Below are 17,574 nucleotides of genomic sequence, written 5' to 3'. Positions count from 1 at the left end.
GGGATGCTCGGGCGGAGCGCGGGTGGCGCTGCCGGGGCCGCGGGCGGGGAAACTCGACGGAGCCGCCGGCAGCCCGCAGCCGGCCCGGTTCGGCCCGGCACGGCCCGCGGGAGGCCGGCGGGACGGCGCCTGGCTGGCGGCCAGGGGCGGCGGGGGGGACCGGGGGCGGCTTGGGGCCGTGCCCGGCCTGTGGGGGCGGGAGGCCCCGGGAGGGCCCTTGGGGACACGAGGCCCCCTGGGGACACGAGGGAGCCCCCCCCCAGCCCCCCGCTGCGGTGTCACGGAGCGGTGGCCCCGGGGTGATGCTGGGGCTGGGAGATGTGCCCGGGGTCAGAGCCCCGCCGGGGGCTGTGTGGGGGACGGGGAGGTCCCGAGGGGCTGGGGGGGTCCCCAGCTGGCCCCCGCCTCGCCCGGAGCTGCGTGGGGGCCTTTGGGGAGAGCTGCGGCCCCGGGAGCGGGGAGCCGTGGCTGTGGAGCACAGCAATGGGACGTGGCTGCCGGCGTTGGTGTCAGAACAACTTAGTTTCCGCTAGCAGCGTGAGCTTAATTAAACTCAATCGAGCCGCTTGATGAGTATCGATGATGTGTTCCGCACAATTTCGTGGTACTTCTGGTTCCGTAGAGTTAATCTGGTCGTCGCCTGTAAGAAGTTGTTGAGGAACAAAAAGCCTTCTCCAGGTCACAGAACGAAGGCAACTGTGCCTGCCTTGTCTCATGAGTTTGGTACGGTGGATGACATTAACGGCTGGGTTCAGGCATCTTAAGGCTTGCCCAACTTCCCCGTGTTATTACACCAGAGATAGGGGTGGTGTGGATGAAGGATTAGTCCAGATTTTCCAGATCCAAAGGAGTTTTTGCCTTGCGTAGTGAGCTTTTGCTCATCTGTAGATAACGAGGTCATTGAGTGAGTATTTCAACACTATAATCCATCAAGCAATTTGAAGAAATCACTGGACAAGAGCCTACATGCATGTTTTCCACTTAAAGGTACCCTGAGAAGAAGTTCTTCTGAGGAGCTGGAGGCTGGTTTATCCTTTCTCTTTGGCTCTCCCATGATCGCCTTTGGTGGATAGCCCAAGAAAGTTCTTGTGGTGGGTGCGAGTTTCTCTTGAAATGGCCAGCCAGCCCGAGGGGCGGTGTGGTGGCGCAGCAGGATTTGCTGGGGAGCAGGGCGGAGAGGCTGACTCCGGGGCTGCGATTAGGCTGATAGGACTGAATTGTTACTGGTTGCTCAATGCAGGGTGCTCTGGTGAAATTCTTGGTCTCCACCGCCAATGGACATGCTGATGGATTTACAGCGGTAGGAGGGAGCAGTGAAAAATGGTACTTTACTGCAGCTGAATGGACAGTTAGGGCCAGCTGTGGAGGTTCAGAGCACCTCTGCTGAAACCGCTGAGCTTAAGGACCGGAGCACGTGGCAGCTGGCAGCGCACGGTGTCCCATGGTTCCTCACCTTTTACAAATGTGCTGAAGTTCACTGAGGCTGCGTTTATGGCCAAACTTCCCCACGCAATATACTGTGGATGGAAGTTCTGAGAGCAGCTGGGATCCTCATCTCAGAGCTTTACAGCTGAGGTCTCCGAGGTTTTAGGAGATAAGCTGCTATCTCTGTAGCCTGCCATTCATATTGCACCAAGTTTTATGTAACGTCTACTGAAACTGCTGCGCACCTTGTGATAGCCAAGAAGGCTCGTGAGTGTTATGTATTTGGATGCACTGGTGGAATGAGTTACTCAGAATGTTTAGGAGCTTGGTGGGTGAATATTCTTGATTTGAAAGAATGCTTGCGTAAAGAAGAACATGTACCTTGAGCTTGCTTTCTTGCTGTTTCCCTTTGTTGCAAGGACTTGCTGTGATATGAGGTGGCTCAACATTGGCATTTTAAATATAATTTTAGTAGGCAAGTGAGCCTGTGGGAGTGTAAAGATGTGGTGGGAGAGAAACGCTTAATTGTGATGACTTACTAAGAAAAGTCCTGTTACTGGGATAAGAACATGTCCTTAGCATAGCATTTGTAAATTGTTTTCTAGCAAAATGCAAAAAAGATTCCAACGTGCTGCCAAAGATTTGAAAGCACTAGCTCTGTAAACAAGGCATACCCCAACCAACAAACTTGGCTTCTTGTCTGCATAAGCTGTGCAGGGACAGCAGAGTGAGTTTTGATGCGGTGCTATTCCTGAATGGGTGGCTGGCATCAGAGATTTGGTTTGCCCAGCTCTGCACCTGGACGCTCCCCGAGTGTTTGGGTAAGGCTCTGCCTTCTGGTGCTTGAAGCCAAAACTGAAAGGCGATGCTGGAGCTGGGCACTGAGATAAGGATGCACCTCATCTAAATCTGACATACTACCACCCGGATTGGAAATGGCAACCAAAATTTGTAAGATACTTGGTGATTTATTCTATTTTTTGACTTCTGGGGTTTTTCCTCTCGTCACTTGTTTATCATGCGGAGCTCTCACGCTCCCCTATTGCAAGTTCCCATCTCTGCCTCATTTGCAGTGCAGCTGTGTTCTCTTGGTGGCTAAAAATAGAAGGTGTAGAGTTAGTTCTCTTTCGTAGAAGGGAAGGAGAAATCTTAGAAAGTTTGAGTTCAAGAGCAGATAATTCTTGTGTTGTTTCTGTTCAGGGCATCTAGAGATGCGCTTTGTTCTTCTTTATTCTTTAGTGTTTTGCATTTCCAAACTGATCTCACTTTGTAGGTTTGGGTGTTGAGTATGTGATCAGAAAGCAAAGACCTTTCTTTGTTCCTCTAGAAAATAAGAACTTGAGAGAACATTATTATAACCCCACGTTGCAACTTTCAGTGTGAAAATATGCTTCCAAAAGCAAGTGTGATTTTTTTGTGAAGTTTTTTTTTTTTTTTTTAATTTTAAGGTAAGCACCACCTTCAGCTGGCTGAAGGAACCAAGGAGGAGTTGCAAAGGGAAAATTCTATCCATTGTCTTCTGCCTTAGCTCTGATATTTCCTACGATCTGACAAGTTCTGTTGAATATCTGAGTACAGGTAATGATTTCACTGCTTGACAATCTGTGTGTACCGTCTGTGGGAGAACACCTATGGATTCAGGTCCTTCTGCTAATATTAAAGGAACTGCACTCCTGGTTTTAATAATTTTACAAGCTTTTTTCATTTACATCTCTGGAGGAGAGTTTGTAAAATGCTTTTAATAATAACTGTATACTTGAAATAGCAGGATGACTCGCACGATAGATGGGTCAGGTTATCTTTATTGATCCCAAATGATATCATGTGCCCTATCTGAAATGTAAGTCCAATCTAAACTTGGTGAATTTGGTAATTCCACTTTCATTTACACAAATGTCAGAACCACTTTATTTTGGAAGAAAACATCCACCTTGCAAGTATGGGTGATGCCGTACCTGGTACAGATGGTGCACATACAACATTTTTTTTCCCCTCAAGCATTCAGGCCCCCAGCTTGTACACGTGCAGATCCAGAGTGCTGCCCAGCCCCAAGCTGCATGTCAAGGGCTCGTTCCATGGCTACGATGCTCGTCTTGCTCGATGCTCGTCCTGCTCGGGATGGATTTGTAATCTGTTTTAAAACACACAAAAAGGCGTGAATTAAGAGCAAGAGGTTGAATTGTGAGGCCTCGCCTCCCTCAGCTGAAAGGCGAGCTGTTTCGGGTGGTTCCCAAAAGTAATGTTTTACTAGAAAGCAGCGTGAGGCAACATGCAGCCAGCATGTGTTCCTTGCTGTGCAGGAGTTCACCAGAATAAGTGCCATTTATTCTATAAATAAATCAAATGAGCCTATATTCTGTAACTTTCCACAGAGCAGACTTGTATTATATTGGCAGGTTAGCCGAGTGAAAACAACATTGACAGATTGTTCGGCTTGTAGGAAAAATATTTCCTTGTAGAGGTGCACGGGAACAGACCTGTGCGTCACAAGCGTTTCTAAATTCCAAATGTTTGCTACGATGAAAAAAATCAAAACAATTCCTCTTGGACGCATGCTTCTTTTATAGCAGAGGACAGCATGTGGTACTGTTTTTTGGAACAGAAAAATCAAATGACAAGCTGAGAACCGCTCTCCCTCCCCTTTTGAGGGTTAGAATCCCATAGGAGCAGGAAGATACCAATGCGTTAGTGCTTAAGAGTGGAAAATACAACTGCCATTTATAAATACTGTCACTTATTTTGCTGTCTACTGGTTTAATCTCTAGAATAGCTTCTACTAGCTGGTCTGTGGCTCTCTGGACTGTGGCCTCACAGAGTGTTGGGTGGGAGAAGAGGCACAATTATAAACTGCCCAAGAGTAAGCACCGCGTCAAGCAGCAGAATTTTTGAAGGCTGTTTTGTTTAGAGTCTCCATTACATGGCTTCTTTGGTGTCTGATCACGTAATCTTGCTGAATGTAGCAGGAATTGGTCCAGAGGTTGAAAATTAGGGATAGTGGGAATTAGAGGAGAGCACAGGGTACGCGTACAGAATGCATTGGTGTAGGCCTGTTTCTGTAGGATCACAAGGTCAAATTCACAGTTGTGGTGATACTGTAAAATAACATACAACAAAACAATACAGTACAGGGCGTGCAAGTTGCTGTCAGAACCTCCTCACTGATGGTGCTGAAGTCTGCCTGCTTTTGACTGCTTCCAAACTGCTTCTCAGCTGTCTTTGAGATGTGTTTTGCTGTATATAATGCTCGGAGAATGAAAGTGTGAGTGAAGATCAAAATGGTAAGGACATCTACCAAGTATTCTGAAGGACTTCTCTCTCTGAAAGACTGACGTTTCTGATCCTCTATCCTTTTAGGTACAGATCACAGTTTGTTTTTCTTTGTCTCCTTTCTATTCCGCAGTTCCAGGTGTCTTTCTTTATCTCATTGAGGCTCGTTCTATTTTAGCTCTAGCTGATCGTTCTACTTGCATTTATGGAAGTCAAATTCACTGATGTGTCCTTCCTCATCCTTCTAAAAAGGGCCAGAAGAAATGGTGTAATTTCTGTAGGTTTGCTTACATCTCCTGCCTTTCCCAGTTGTGGACAGTCTTCTAAAAATATTTTTAATAAGTATTGTTGCTGTAAGCTCTGTTTGGACCAGTGTTTTCTGTCAAAGCGGTTAACACGGAGCTGAAATTTTCTTTACCTAAAACACATTTTGAGACAATTTTTGGCTACTAATTGTTACCCTTTTGTGCAAGATGCTGGGTGCATTGAGAACCTCAAGAGGAAGAGATGTTGAATACTGTATTTCACTTGACATGGCCAGTCTGAATGATGGCAGTGCTGCCCGTTTGGCAGACAAAAGGATGGTAGGTTGGACGTGAGGACGTGCAGGCAGGTCCCATCGAGTGTCCCAGTGTTGAAGTGGAACGAGCAGAACTGCCTGAGTGGGACGGAAGGAGGGTCTCTGTTCCCGCAGCCTGCCCAGTGACTTGAAGACTTGATCTCTTTTGCATTGAGTGGGAGAACGCAGGCAACAGTTAGTCAAATGTCAGGTGTAACCTACGTTACCGGCACTGTCAGAAAAGGAATGGAAACAAAATGCCCTGCTTCTGGCTTTTTTTTTTTTTTTTTAACATGTGTGCCTCAAGATCATACTGTAATACTTATTTTTCTTCCTCAAAGAAACCAGAACAAGCTGTGTTTGCAAAGGAAAGATTTTACACGTTTCTGTTGCTGTGTTTAACTGCAGAGCGCCGGCATTGTGGAATGAAAGCACTCGTGGGTGGTTCTTGTGCGCAAACCTTAGCGCCCGAGGTGGCTGTTGAATTGTGAACCTCTTATCTCGGGGTTGAAATGTTTGTTAATGTTGTAGCCATTAAAGCTGGTAAAACAAACTTTTCTCCTTGGTACGCCTTACTTTTATGATTTCTTGTTACTGCTTGTGTGTCAGTGTCCAGGTAGAAAGTTTAGAGGGAAAATAAAAGTATATTAGTGAGAGAAATAAGAACCAAGGGAAGCAAAAAGTCACGCCTAAAACAGGTGGCTGGCCGTTGTAGCTGCCCTTACTTCCTAGACACTTTTTCTCCAGGCAAACAAATTGTTATGAAACTGCTAAAACTTGGAGTAAAACTACTCAAATCCTTCTGAATATTTTCCCAGAGACTTCTACCAGGACCTCACCCGTGAGGATCACGGGACCTGTTGCAGGAATGTTGTTGCTCACCATTGTCCATAGCCTTTGTGCAGAACTCGCTGTCTCTGCCGGTGCGGTGCCAGCATGTGTCACCTGTATCTTCTGTAGTAAATTCTGAAGCACTGCTAGGTTATGCCACTGATGTAGCTGATTTTATTGTGAAATAAGCAGCCAAGAATAACCCTTTCAGATCTGACTTGCTCGTAAATTTTTTTGGCAGTCAGCTCCTTTGTTGCATCTCCCTCAAACAACTTCCTTGACCTAAAGTCATGCTTTGATAACACCCACATCTAGAGTTTAACTATTGTATCTGCCTTTGTCCTGAAGGCAACGTGTTGCTCCTTTGTAAGTCGTGTTTGTATTCAAGCTTGTGGCAAAAGATAATGACTTTCTGTGAGGGTAATCACAAAAAGCATTCAGTTCGGGGGACAATTGGAACTGATTTGTAGTTCCCGGGTTCCGATCTCTGCAGCTACAGGGCCAGTGAATGCCAGTAGTGCCATTGCTGTCACAAAGCACGACTGCTTTTACTTAGGTTGTTGGAAATTGGAATGCGTGTGCAGGTTCCCTGCTACTGGCAGGGCTGAGCAGGACACGGGGAGAAGCTTATGGGATATACAGTTGAACAAATGTGTGATTGAAGACCATGGGAATATACAAAAATGTTGACTTGGGGCTAGCCAGAAGAAATAATTGTACTGTGAGCTCCTTTTGCACCAAATAGAGTGACAGGGATAAACGGACTAAATTGTTCCCATTGCATGCCTGTGGCTGCTAGTAAAGGAAGTACTGTGCGCAGTAACTACAGCTCCAGCTGTGTTTAAAAAAAAAAAAGTTATCCTTTTTAATCCCTGTTTAAGCTATTGCTAATATTTCTTACATGTTAGGCTCTTTCAGAGGTGACTCGAAAGAAGAATGTGTCTCAGGTTAGTTTAAGAACCATTCTGTCCTTCCTACAAGCTCCCGTGGCTGAAGTTACTGGCAGAGTTCCCTGAAATGGAGGCTTACGTTGAGAAGACAAAAAGTTGTGGTGAAGAAGGGGAAAAAGATACCGGTAGAAGGTTAGAAATGATCTGAACATCACCTTTCTTTTGCTAACCTTCCCTTTATTATTATTTTATTTTTTTTGCAGCAACAAAGACCAAAACTTGTAGACACAAAGAATGACCGTGTTTATGTTTTTCGTAGATGTAGGTTCAGGCAGTTAGGGACTCAGCTGCTGGTGGTTAGTTCTTGTTGTTGTTGTTTTTAATCCTAAAGGGGAACTTTGGTTATTGCATTGTTGTAGATGGCTCAGATGAGCATGCCTGTGGTTGGGATGGGTATTGTTAGGCAGTTCTTCAGATCTCGTTTCCAGCAATATATGCCTCTGACAAATGAACCATTCAGACTGGAAATTCCTGTATTAGGCTTTTAGCTGCAAACTGAATGTTTTTGTTATATTCCAACAACAAAAAAATCAAATTAATTCATGAATATGAGATAAAGGAAATTTTGTGGCCATGGTTAAGTATGCTTTTTTTTTCTCCTTAAGTATTTCAGTGGGAAAATGCTGCTGAGTTTTCATGCTTCAGAGTAAAAACCTGTAACTGACCTTTCTGTGGCTGTAGTGGGATAGCTGCAAGTTGGTACTTTAAAAAAAAATAAAATAAAATAGAAAATCTGTAGTAACCAGTGTATAAGCACCTGCAAAATAGTAACTGGTAGCTTAGTAGAGACCATAAGACATATTCTTTGTAGTAGATCTGCTCTCAGCAGATCTCACATAAGGAACAGATTGCATATGTCTCATTGAGAGTAACCTGCACCATATCCTTCCAGCTCTGTCATGGACAGGATTTTGACAGACATCAGTCTGCTACCGTGTAAACACAGGCCGTTCCCTGAACACCAGACCATCTTAAGCATAACTTCCAGGGTTTGCAAACCAGGCTTTGAGTTCTTTGTCTGCTGTCATAAGGTTGCTAAAAGGCAGATCTTGCCAGTTGGGTATCTTTTGTGCTGTGTTCACATTTCTTCCAAAGCATGAAAAGTTACCGAGAACTCAAATAATGAACAAATGTTTTTCCTAACTTTGTTTAGGAAAGAACATTTGTTTTGGCTGAAATCTTCCAGAGCAACTTAAATCGACACCAGCACGGGAAAATTAGTAAAAATGAGCAGGAGATTTTAGTGCTTGGGCAGCTTATAACATTATAGTGGAATGAGAAGGAAAAGAACAACGTAAGCTACTTTTACCCTTGCCAAGGTCAAAATTGTTAGTGCTTCAAAGTGCCCTTCAGAGGTGAGCAGAAGTGTCCACGTATAGAACTTCTCAGTTTTGCTGTGATGCATCTTACACCCAGGCAAGACGTCAGTCTCCTGGGGAGCAGTTTGGTGACTTTGTTGTATGGGTGTCGTGGCCAGCAGGGCTCTCGCTAGTGGAACCCAGTGACTCCGATGCTATTTTTTTTTTCTCTTAATTATAAATATCCTGATTATTTGTGATGGCAAAAAGACAGAGATGCCTCTGCACTCTCCATATTCTGTTCCTTACAACCTTTCTGCCTTACTCCGTCTTACAAGAATTTTCCTGTATTGCCAACACAGATTTAGCCTTGCAGTATGTTTTTCCTTGAAGACCACTGCCCAAAATGTTGAATTGGTTAATAGTTTAATGGTGATTTTGGAGCCTTCTAGCAACTAGCTTGCAAGTAGACATATGCTATTGTTTCATCTTGCAATTATTTTCCTTTAGAAGCCTTGATTTGTTTTTGTGAAATTGCTAAGTGTTTATCACACAGGTGACTTCACCCTCTAATGGGCATGTTCTAATGTGAGAATATATTCTATAAAGATTTTTATTTTTTACTTTTGTGGTTTTATCTGATGAAAGAACTGGTCTTGGGGAGACTATTAAACTGTGTTCATATCTAGTTATCCTTAATATTTTTACTGTTTTTGTTGTTGTTGTTCATTGCTGGAATCCCTAGCCACGTAACTCTAAATCCAAGTTTATGTTGTGCTTACAGCTACAGAGGGATGTCAGAAGTGTAGTGTCCTGAGATCTCTATCCAGTCATGCTTTTACTGTAGGAAGGAGTTGCACTAGAGCAGTTATTTACTTTTACTTTTGTGGTTCTGCCTGGGCTTTCTTCGTTCCTGGAAGAACACAGAGCAACAACAACAAAGGATGAAGAAGGACCTAGAGTTAATCCTTTGGTCTGTCTTTGGGGGAAGATCATTTACAATATTCTTGACAGATGCTCGTCTAATCTCTTTAATTGCTGAGAATGCCACTGCATTTCTTAAGCAGCTCATTCCAGTGCTTTATATTCTTGTTGCTTGATGTTTTCTTAAGGTTTAACTGACAGCCTTTGCAGTAAGTGTTGCTTTCTACTTTGTCATGTCCAGCTATTTCTGATGTACCTGGATGTATCTGAGCTGTCATTTTTCCCTTGATCTGTTCTCTATCACCGGTTGTGTGCCTTTAATTTCCAGTTCTTCAGTGTTTCCTTGCAGATCTTGTTTCCTTGTCTTCTGATCCAACTCACTGCTTTGTAGACTCTCCCCTATCGGTTCCTATCTTGAAGACTGGAATCCAAAACAGGGCATCCTGCTTTAACACTGAAGGCTTACTAGCGCTAGGTGGATTGCTCTCTGCTTATATATTTTTGGAGTGTTGTGCACAAGGCTCTGCTGCTCGGTTGTTTTCCTTTTGTTCACCCTTCGGTGTAATGCTTTGCAAGCAATCCAAGTTTGAGGTTCTGCGTTAGCCCCTACTTGGCTGCATGTCTGGGTTCACTGTTGGTTTCTGTCACTCAGAAGGGCACATTCATCCTCCTCCCAAATGGAGGAGTGAAAGGCAGGGTGGGAACCAGTATGGAAAACAATTGTCACCAAAACAAATGGGTGTTTGCCCCTCTGGGGAAGCAGCTTCCTCTTTGTGGTTAGCAAGATGTACAATATAAGCCATTTCTTGGCTTCTTGGCTGATGTGTTTGATCAAACAGGAGCTGTGGCTTTCTTCCTTGCTCCTGTCTAGAGCACTAGGACTTGCCTTTTTGATGCTGTTGCCTGATGCAGTTGTCTGTTGTCATTTGATTAGCTGCAGTCTTCAATATTCATGAAGAGTAGTGAAGAAAGAGGCTGCCTTGTTTGTTCACTGTTAAGCTGTTGAAAGCCTACGTGGAACATTGGTTTCTCTACATCCTTTGATTTCAAATGCTGTTTTTTGTTACTGTAAAGTGGTACAAATCCTTATGACTACCTCTGACAATACAGAAAGAGGATTTACTTTTTTTTTATGGTGAAAGTATAATAGCAGCTTTCGCAGGAAAAGAAGAAAAGATGGGAAAGTAAGAAAATGTATGCCAAAAAAGTGTAAAAGTGATATATTTAATGTGAATGTAATCTCTGGTTTTTAGTTTTCCTCTAAAATTTGTCCAATCAACAACTATCTTCCAGTACTGACTATATTTGCCACTTTGGTTTCTTTCAGGCTGTAGGTATACTATTGTACCAAGAGGTGTTTTGGGCCTTCTGACTAATCTTTTAATTATCATCTAATTTGCAACATTTATTAAACAACTGTTTGGATCCCAGCTTCTTCAAATAAGAGTATCTGTATCCTGTCAACATGTAATCTTCAAAGAGTTAGTTCAGACATAGATTTGAGTTGGTACTATAAAATATCATGTCTGTGATGATTTTGAGGCATAGATTTCATTCCTTTTTGATTATTTTTGAAGCTGTCTGTTAATGTGTTTTACCAGCTCATTTTTCTTGGGACTATTGGTAGGGGCGGGATGAAAATTTAGAATTGCAATGAGACTGTCTTGTGGTTTTTAGGTTTTACTGAATTTTGTTCATTCAGTAGCTTTATACAGATTAACATGCCTGAGGGTTTTTCGGTGCTTTTTTGTTCTCGATTAGTGTTGTCCCACCTCTTTTTTTTTAGGTGGCAATCACTGCTATCACCTCTGCTGCCCTCCTGTCATCCCAAAGTGTTCGCTTTTGACTGATGAGCCTCCATTCCTTGCACCCTTGTTGCTGCTGCCTCCACAAGCAATTTGGCTCCTGCTTGTTGGAGCACAAGGTCATCTGCCTGGCAGGGCTGAGGGGTTGTTCCAGGCCATGCCTCTGGTAGGGAACAAGTGCTCTGTACGGCTCTCCTAACAGAATGGGTGATACTGCTTGTTTCACCTTGCTGCTACGATGCTATCTGTGTGTGCTGAATCATTAGTAGCCACTACGCTGGCTCTGCTTTTCTGGAAACACTTGGAATGAATTTGAAATTCATTAGCATTTGGGTTGTCAGCAGATGAACAAGTCTTCCAGTGATGGAAAATCTAAGGTGGCAGTGATCAAAGAAGCTTCCTCTTGCCCTGTATCTCCTCTGTGTGCTAAACTACAGCTCCCTGGCAGTGCTGGCTGTATTTTGTTCTACTTTTTATTTGGTGGTGGCTGTCAGTAAAGGCATGTAGCAAGACAGGTATCTCTCTGCAAGTCAGGGAGTAGTCTGTGGTGTTATGTATAATAATTGTGATACTGAGGTTTGTCTGCAGGTAGAAAGGTAGCTGGCACTTTGCTCCTGTACTTGTGTACCAACCACATTCTTACTGCGGCTGTCTGCATAATGGAGCCTGCTTTGTTCTGTAATTGAGCATTTTCCTAGGTGTAACAGTGTATAGTGCAGGTGGTTTCTCAAACAAATGGTTTCTAAACTCACCTGGTTAGTTTTCTGTGAATATGGATTTCTTCCCTGTTGATGTGACTGGCTGACCGTCAGTACTTTGTTCTTCAGAAGTACCACCTCGTAGCACCCACAATTATATCGCTTACCTTGCCGATATTTTTCATAGATTACAGGAGGAACCTTTGAGAAGGTCAATCTCTTATCCACCTTCCCTTCTAAGAGCTCTCAAATATCCACGTCAAAACAAAGTCAGCTGCTTTCCAATTCCTTGAGAGAGTGGTGTTGGATGTGTGTGAGGTGCCTGAGCTCTACGTGTTTACTTCAAAATCCATTCAGTCTCACTGCCGCCTTTGCTCTGGTTTCACTATTTTCACCATTCTGCCAGTTTCTGTTCTGCTCTGTTCAGACTAAGTAGGGTTTTGAAGACTCTGTTCCTTGTTCAAGTTCCAAACCTGTTTCCTGCTCCTCCATAGCAGTCAAGGAGTTTTCCGCAGTGGCTGTATATGAGCACTCCGTCAAGAGAATTGCTGGGATTTTGTTTAGTTCTAAAGCACAAAACAAACAAACCAACCTTTTGTTCATGTCATTAATTTCACTAACTCGTAACTCTTCTTTACCTAAAACAAAGAGATAAAGAAAAAGAAAAAGCAGGAATAGAGTGGAACAAGAGCCAGCTGGAAGCAGAAGCTAAAAGACTACATATGGGGTATAGCAGCTTGAATCAGGATTTCTTGCCTTTGACAGCAAAGAACTGGATGCTTCGGTGTTAGGAGCGAGAGTCTCACCAGCTAGCCAACAAACTGATTTGCCCTTACGGTGCCTACTCACAGCATGAATTTCTTTTAGACGTGAGGGATTCGTTTCCCCCATAACTTGGGGTGGGGTTGTTGGACAAAGGCGCACAGACTCTGCTCAGAGAAGAGATCAGAGGCTTCAAAAGCTGATTTTGATATTACCTTGTAGTGACTGTAGCTTGTGGATTTCAGGAAACTATTTTATACTTGCAGGCCAAAATTTACTATACTTATCCCTGTCTTTTCCATCTCCCTCTAAGGCAGCCTAACTTTAGCCAAGTCATCATCGGTCCAAGACTTTGCATGTAGAGTAAAAATTAAATGTTGTGTAAAGGAACAGTCAATAATAAACATCCTTTTACATATTCCCATTTGAATAAAATGAAGTTTTATTTATTTATTTGCCTCCTAGTGAAAAAGATAAATACCTTACCTCCTTTGTATTTATTTACCTCCTTCTTAAAAAGAAGAAATAAGAAAAAACAAAACCAACTGTAAAACGTGTTCAGGTTCCAATTTTTCCAGTGAATTAGTCTCATTCGGTTTTCTTCTTTCTTCCTTTGGCAATTAATCTGATAATCTCTTTCTCCTAGATCACTCTCCTGGTGTTTGAGTAAGGTCAATAGCTACTTAAAATGACAACCTTTTTTCAAGTGTGTCTGCCAAATTGCATTTTCATGTTCAGAAGTATCTTCTGCCTTCAAAGAAAACAGGGATGCTCCTCTTACAGCAACCTTAACGGTTCCATTTCTGCTCATTTGTTTTAAAGAATTAGTGGCTTTTGTACCCATTGGTGATTAAACTTTTAAAGGTTAAAATACAGGAATTTCTTAGCTTTACTCTTAATGCTGGTGAGGTGTTTTTAGCTTCAGTATGGGAAATTTTGACGCAACTGAAAACTGGCTCATTTTGCTTTCTCTTAATCTTTCCAGCGTATCTGAAACTGGAAAATAGCTATGTTGACAAGCAATTAATTTGAGTGAAACATGGGGACTAAAATGTTGAAGAGTTCCCTGAATTCTGTCTGCAAAGGAAGATTTGTGTTGGGGGTGCTTTGCATTGTTGGACTTGGCTAGCATTGTTCAGATGGTTGGCATTAAAATGGATTTTTCTTTAAAAGCTGCAGTAACCACAAGTTCTATCACACTGAAACAAGCCTTTGAAAATGCTAATCTTTGGTCAATTGATGTTTCTGTGGTGACTGCCTGTGTCTTCTGCAGGCAAAGGAGTGAGTTCAGTCTTAATACAGCAGAGTAGCAACCTAATTACATTGCTTTAATGTGAACTGGCGAATGTGCTAGAAAAGCATATGAAGTTTGTAATAGTAGCATCCTTTTTTCCTGACCAGTCATCTAATTGTTAGTTGGTACGGTATGAGTCACAGCGCTGTGAGGTTTGGCTGTTCCTGTGACCCAACACAGGTAAGAGACTTCAATTGCAGCCCTCTAGGGGACGGAGAACTGGATCGATTTTAAACTGTGGTTGTGTGCTAGGTGTGTCATCAACTTGTAGCACAAAGCCTGTAAGAAAACTACTTATGGGTATTAATGAAACGAGCCAACTTAATAAAATGCTGTCAGATCTAAAATTTCAGTTTACATCATTGAAGACACCCGATGTATTGCAGTTGCATGGTGTGTCAGACTTGCTGGTGATACTCCTGCCTACAAGGTTATGTCCTAATTCTATTTTTGAATGGTGCCTGCAAAAATGAAAGGCTTTAGAAATGAATTTCATACCTTTCTCTTGTATAGATATCAGAAAGAAAAAAAAAAAGGCATAGGAAGAAAGCTCAAATGCAGTAAAACCTAGTAGATATTCTTATTTTTTTTTCCTAAATGTATCAAATGGGCAGTTAATTGTATGTTCTGTGGGAGTTCTATGTTCAGGAGTTCTTAATCCTTAGGAAGGGTGTGCTATTTTCAACATATATATTTTAGAACACTGAGCACTTGCTTTTGGCATACAAAAAAGTCCAGGTTTCATGCTGTAGGTAAGACAGTTGTCTTCCTGCAAGAATGGAAACGCAGAAGTGATTCCAGAGTTCTTGGAAAAGAGCAAGAAACCTACGGGGTGTTCAGTCAGAAAGGTAATTTGTGTCTTTAGCTATATTAATAGGAACACTTTTGATGAACCTAAAAATTGCTAATGGAAATTGCTTTAGAGTTGCACAGCTTCTGAAGCACCCATTTCTCTCTTGTTGCCTCTTCCAGCCAGGCGTGAGAATGCCGCTGGGCAATTCTAGTGCATGTGTTCTGGTTTGGATGTGTCTGGAGGCTTTGGTTAGGTTGGTAACATGTTTTGCTAGTGGTTTTACAAAGGCCTGTTAAAGAAGCATGTCCATACTGAAAAGCATTATTTAGCAGGCAAGGTATGACAATGGAAGAATGCTGTAATAATGGTAGAAAAGGCTTTGCTGAGTCAAAGAATGAAAGGTATGATTTCTTACCTTTCCTCCCAGTCATGGACTCAGAATCGATTAGGGCAGTACTAGATGTGAAGTATGTAATTAATGATGAAAGTGGCCTCAAGCAAATGGGGTGGTGTTGAACAAGAACTGTATCATGAAGCAGGGAGGTGAGCTCAACCACATTAAATGGGAGAGAGAACCTGTCACTTCTGTAGTATTAAAAAGCTGTTTTAGTATTAGAAAACTGCAGTGGTGGCATACTCCATTTTAGAGTACTTAGCGTAAAAATTTTGAATGAACCAATTAAGGGTGTTAAAATGGCTGCAATAAAATTTGAATATTGAAAGTTTATAAAAGCTCTAAGCAGTAATTAAGGATGCTATTTTAATTTATAAAAGCCATTAAAGTTGAGCGAGGAAAAATCCTGCCGCAGCCCATGAGGGTAAGTGTAAAAGGAGAGTCTGCTTTGAAATTCTTGTTATAGTCTCTGTTGGATTTAGTTAAACAGCTGTGAAACACGAAGCTAGGCAATTCTCTTCTCATATGTGGTATAATTTGTGATATTCCCATGTCCTTGCTAAAGCTGGAGAAGATGGTCCTTGGCATGTTTATCTAATTTTATAGTTCAGTTGATAAGGGATAAGAAACTAGATTTTTTTTGTCTGCTCTGTATTTTCTGAGATTTTTCCACTTTAGAGCTGCTGAGATCACAGTTGAAATAAAAATTATGCTTTTCTGCCTAATCAAGCAGCTTCCTCATTTTTAGCTGATGAAAGCTTTTTGGCACCTTGTTCTCAAGCTATCCTTGCCATAGCTGTCAGGTTACTGCTGCTTGTACAGTGGCAGCTCCCCGAAGGAAACGAAGAGGAGCTCAGTGTAGGAGCTGACTCCTGGTGTGCCTCTGGTGCCTGGACCTGCTCAGCCAAGCAGCAGGAGAAGGTCCAAGCTGCCTCCTGTTACGATCAACCTGCAAAGCTTTGGGTAAGCTCCAGCAGTAGCCAAGGAGCTAGAGGGAAATGAGGAAAGCTCTTCGGCAAGAAGTTCCCTAGTTGCACAAATTTCTTCGAAAGTTCGTCAAAACCTGTAGATGGTTATTTTGAGTATTGAGTTGCATCATGTCACCTGGAAAGATATTTCTCCAAAAATGATTTATACCTGTGGTTTTGAGCCACCTACCCCCTCTCATTCCTTGCAGTAAGGCAATTATTTGTCTTTTGTGTGGTGGTGAGTTAAGTAGAACAGGGCCTTTCAGCTTTGTCACCAGCTGCTTTATAACTGCATTCCACTATTCCATTGATCATAATCAGGATTTTTCATTTACTTCTTACCAGGATGCGCCCTTTTTTTGCTGAATTGAGGATGCTCTGTGTATAGCAAGTGCATGCTTACACCATTCAGAATTTGGGCTGCCGCAGTAGAGACGTATGTGGGCAAGCAAGTTTGAAAGGTGAGACTAAGGCAGATTACAGGAGCTAAGTTTAGCTTGGTGTAAGCTCTGTTAGTTGGTGTAAGCTCTGTTACCTTTTGCCAATAATGAGAAGTAATTGAAGTTCTCTATCAAGCTCTGAGCTGTTCTAGCTCACTGTTAAAGTCGGGTGTTTCCTAAATGAGGTTTGAGCATGCCCATTCCCTCCTGTTGAAACCCGAAGCAGGAGAATTGCTGTTTTGTCACTGAACAGATAATTCTGTAAATGTTTTCGTTTGCTTTTAGTTACTCTGAAGTTTATACTCCCTGAATCTTCCTTGAAGTATTTCTGAAAAATAAGGCTATTAATTTAGTTGGCTTTCCCTCAAATTAAAGGGAAGGGGCTTTTTCTTGTTACACATAGCTGTATAAGTGCATGGTTATTACCTTGACTACTCAAGTTCTTCACAAAATAGTACCAGTGCTCTTAGAGCACTTCTTTTTGTATATATGATTGCATTGATGTGATCTTCAGTGCTCCTCTTAGGAGGAATGCAATCAATAGGATACTTCAAGATTTCTCAGAACAGACTCAGAATCAGATAGAATGTGAATATTAATACATAAAAAAATATATTTAAAAATGGAAACTTTTCCTCTGGAAGTGATTGTGCTGTTGGCTCATTTGGGAGACAGAAATGACTTGTACTGGACCAGGAGGCTGCCTCTCGTCCTGCATCCTTACAGTTGTTCATTAAGCTGACTGTGTTCGTCGATAATCTCTGCTCGTACCAGTGCTTTACAAGTGCCTATCTAGGAAGTCATAAACGGCTTCCTTTTCTCTGAGATTATATTCTAGGTTCATAAAAGCCACTTATCATTCAACGTTTATTTAAACAGTAAAACAATTTGAAATGTCCTGGTTACGGAAGGTCAGCAGGGAAAATGACTGAAGCTAAGTGTGGCTGTGTTACTGTGGGTGAGCTGGAATAGAGTGGGGTGTTCTCTGCATCCGCAGCTGTCCTAGGTTCTTGGTACTTGCCCGGGCATGGGGAGTCTCTAAACCTATGATGCTGAGCTGTGCTTTTCTTATGGAAAGTCCAGGCATTTACTTTTAAAGGCTGTGGTCTATTGAGTACTGGAGAAAGAAAGGAGTTGGTTTAAAATCTCTCTCTTGGAGGAATAAC

At 42.5% G+C, this 17,574-nt stretch overlaps 1 protein-coding gene across 7 annotated transcripts in view; it reads left to right on the top strand.

The window, feature by feature from the left end:
* Positions 1-17,574, top strand: part of STAG1 (STAG1 cohesin complex component) — a 181,271-nt gene that overhangs the window by 577 nt on the left and 163,120 nt on the right. For 2 of the 7 annotated variants that reach the window (XM_072042769.1, XM_072042765.1), the window contains exon 1: positions 3,537-7,164. The exons of 1 other annotated variant lie outside the window; for it this stretch is intronic. The gene's annotated coding sequence lies outside the window, so the exon portion shown is untranslated. Of the gene's footprint in view, positions 1-152; positions 2,377-2,873; positions 3,004-3,534; positions 7,165-17,574 lie in introns of those variants that run through there. 4 more of the 7 variants (XM_072042767.1, XM_072042768.1, XM_027464646.3 and 1 more) reach the window with 4 other exon arrangements.

This window comes from Anas platyrhynchos, chromosome 9 (genome assembly GCF_047663525.1).
Source record: "Anas platyrhynchos isolate ZD024472 breed Pekin duck chromosome 9, IASCAAS_PekinDuck_T2T, whole genome shotgun sequence".
Classification (NCBI taxonomy): Eukaryota; Metazoa; Chordata; class Aves; order Anseriformes; family Anatidae; genus Anas; species Anas platyrhynchos.
Note: the sequence above shows the minus strand (reverse complement) of the source record. Positions and strands in the feature narration are given on the sequence as shown.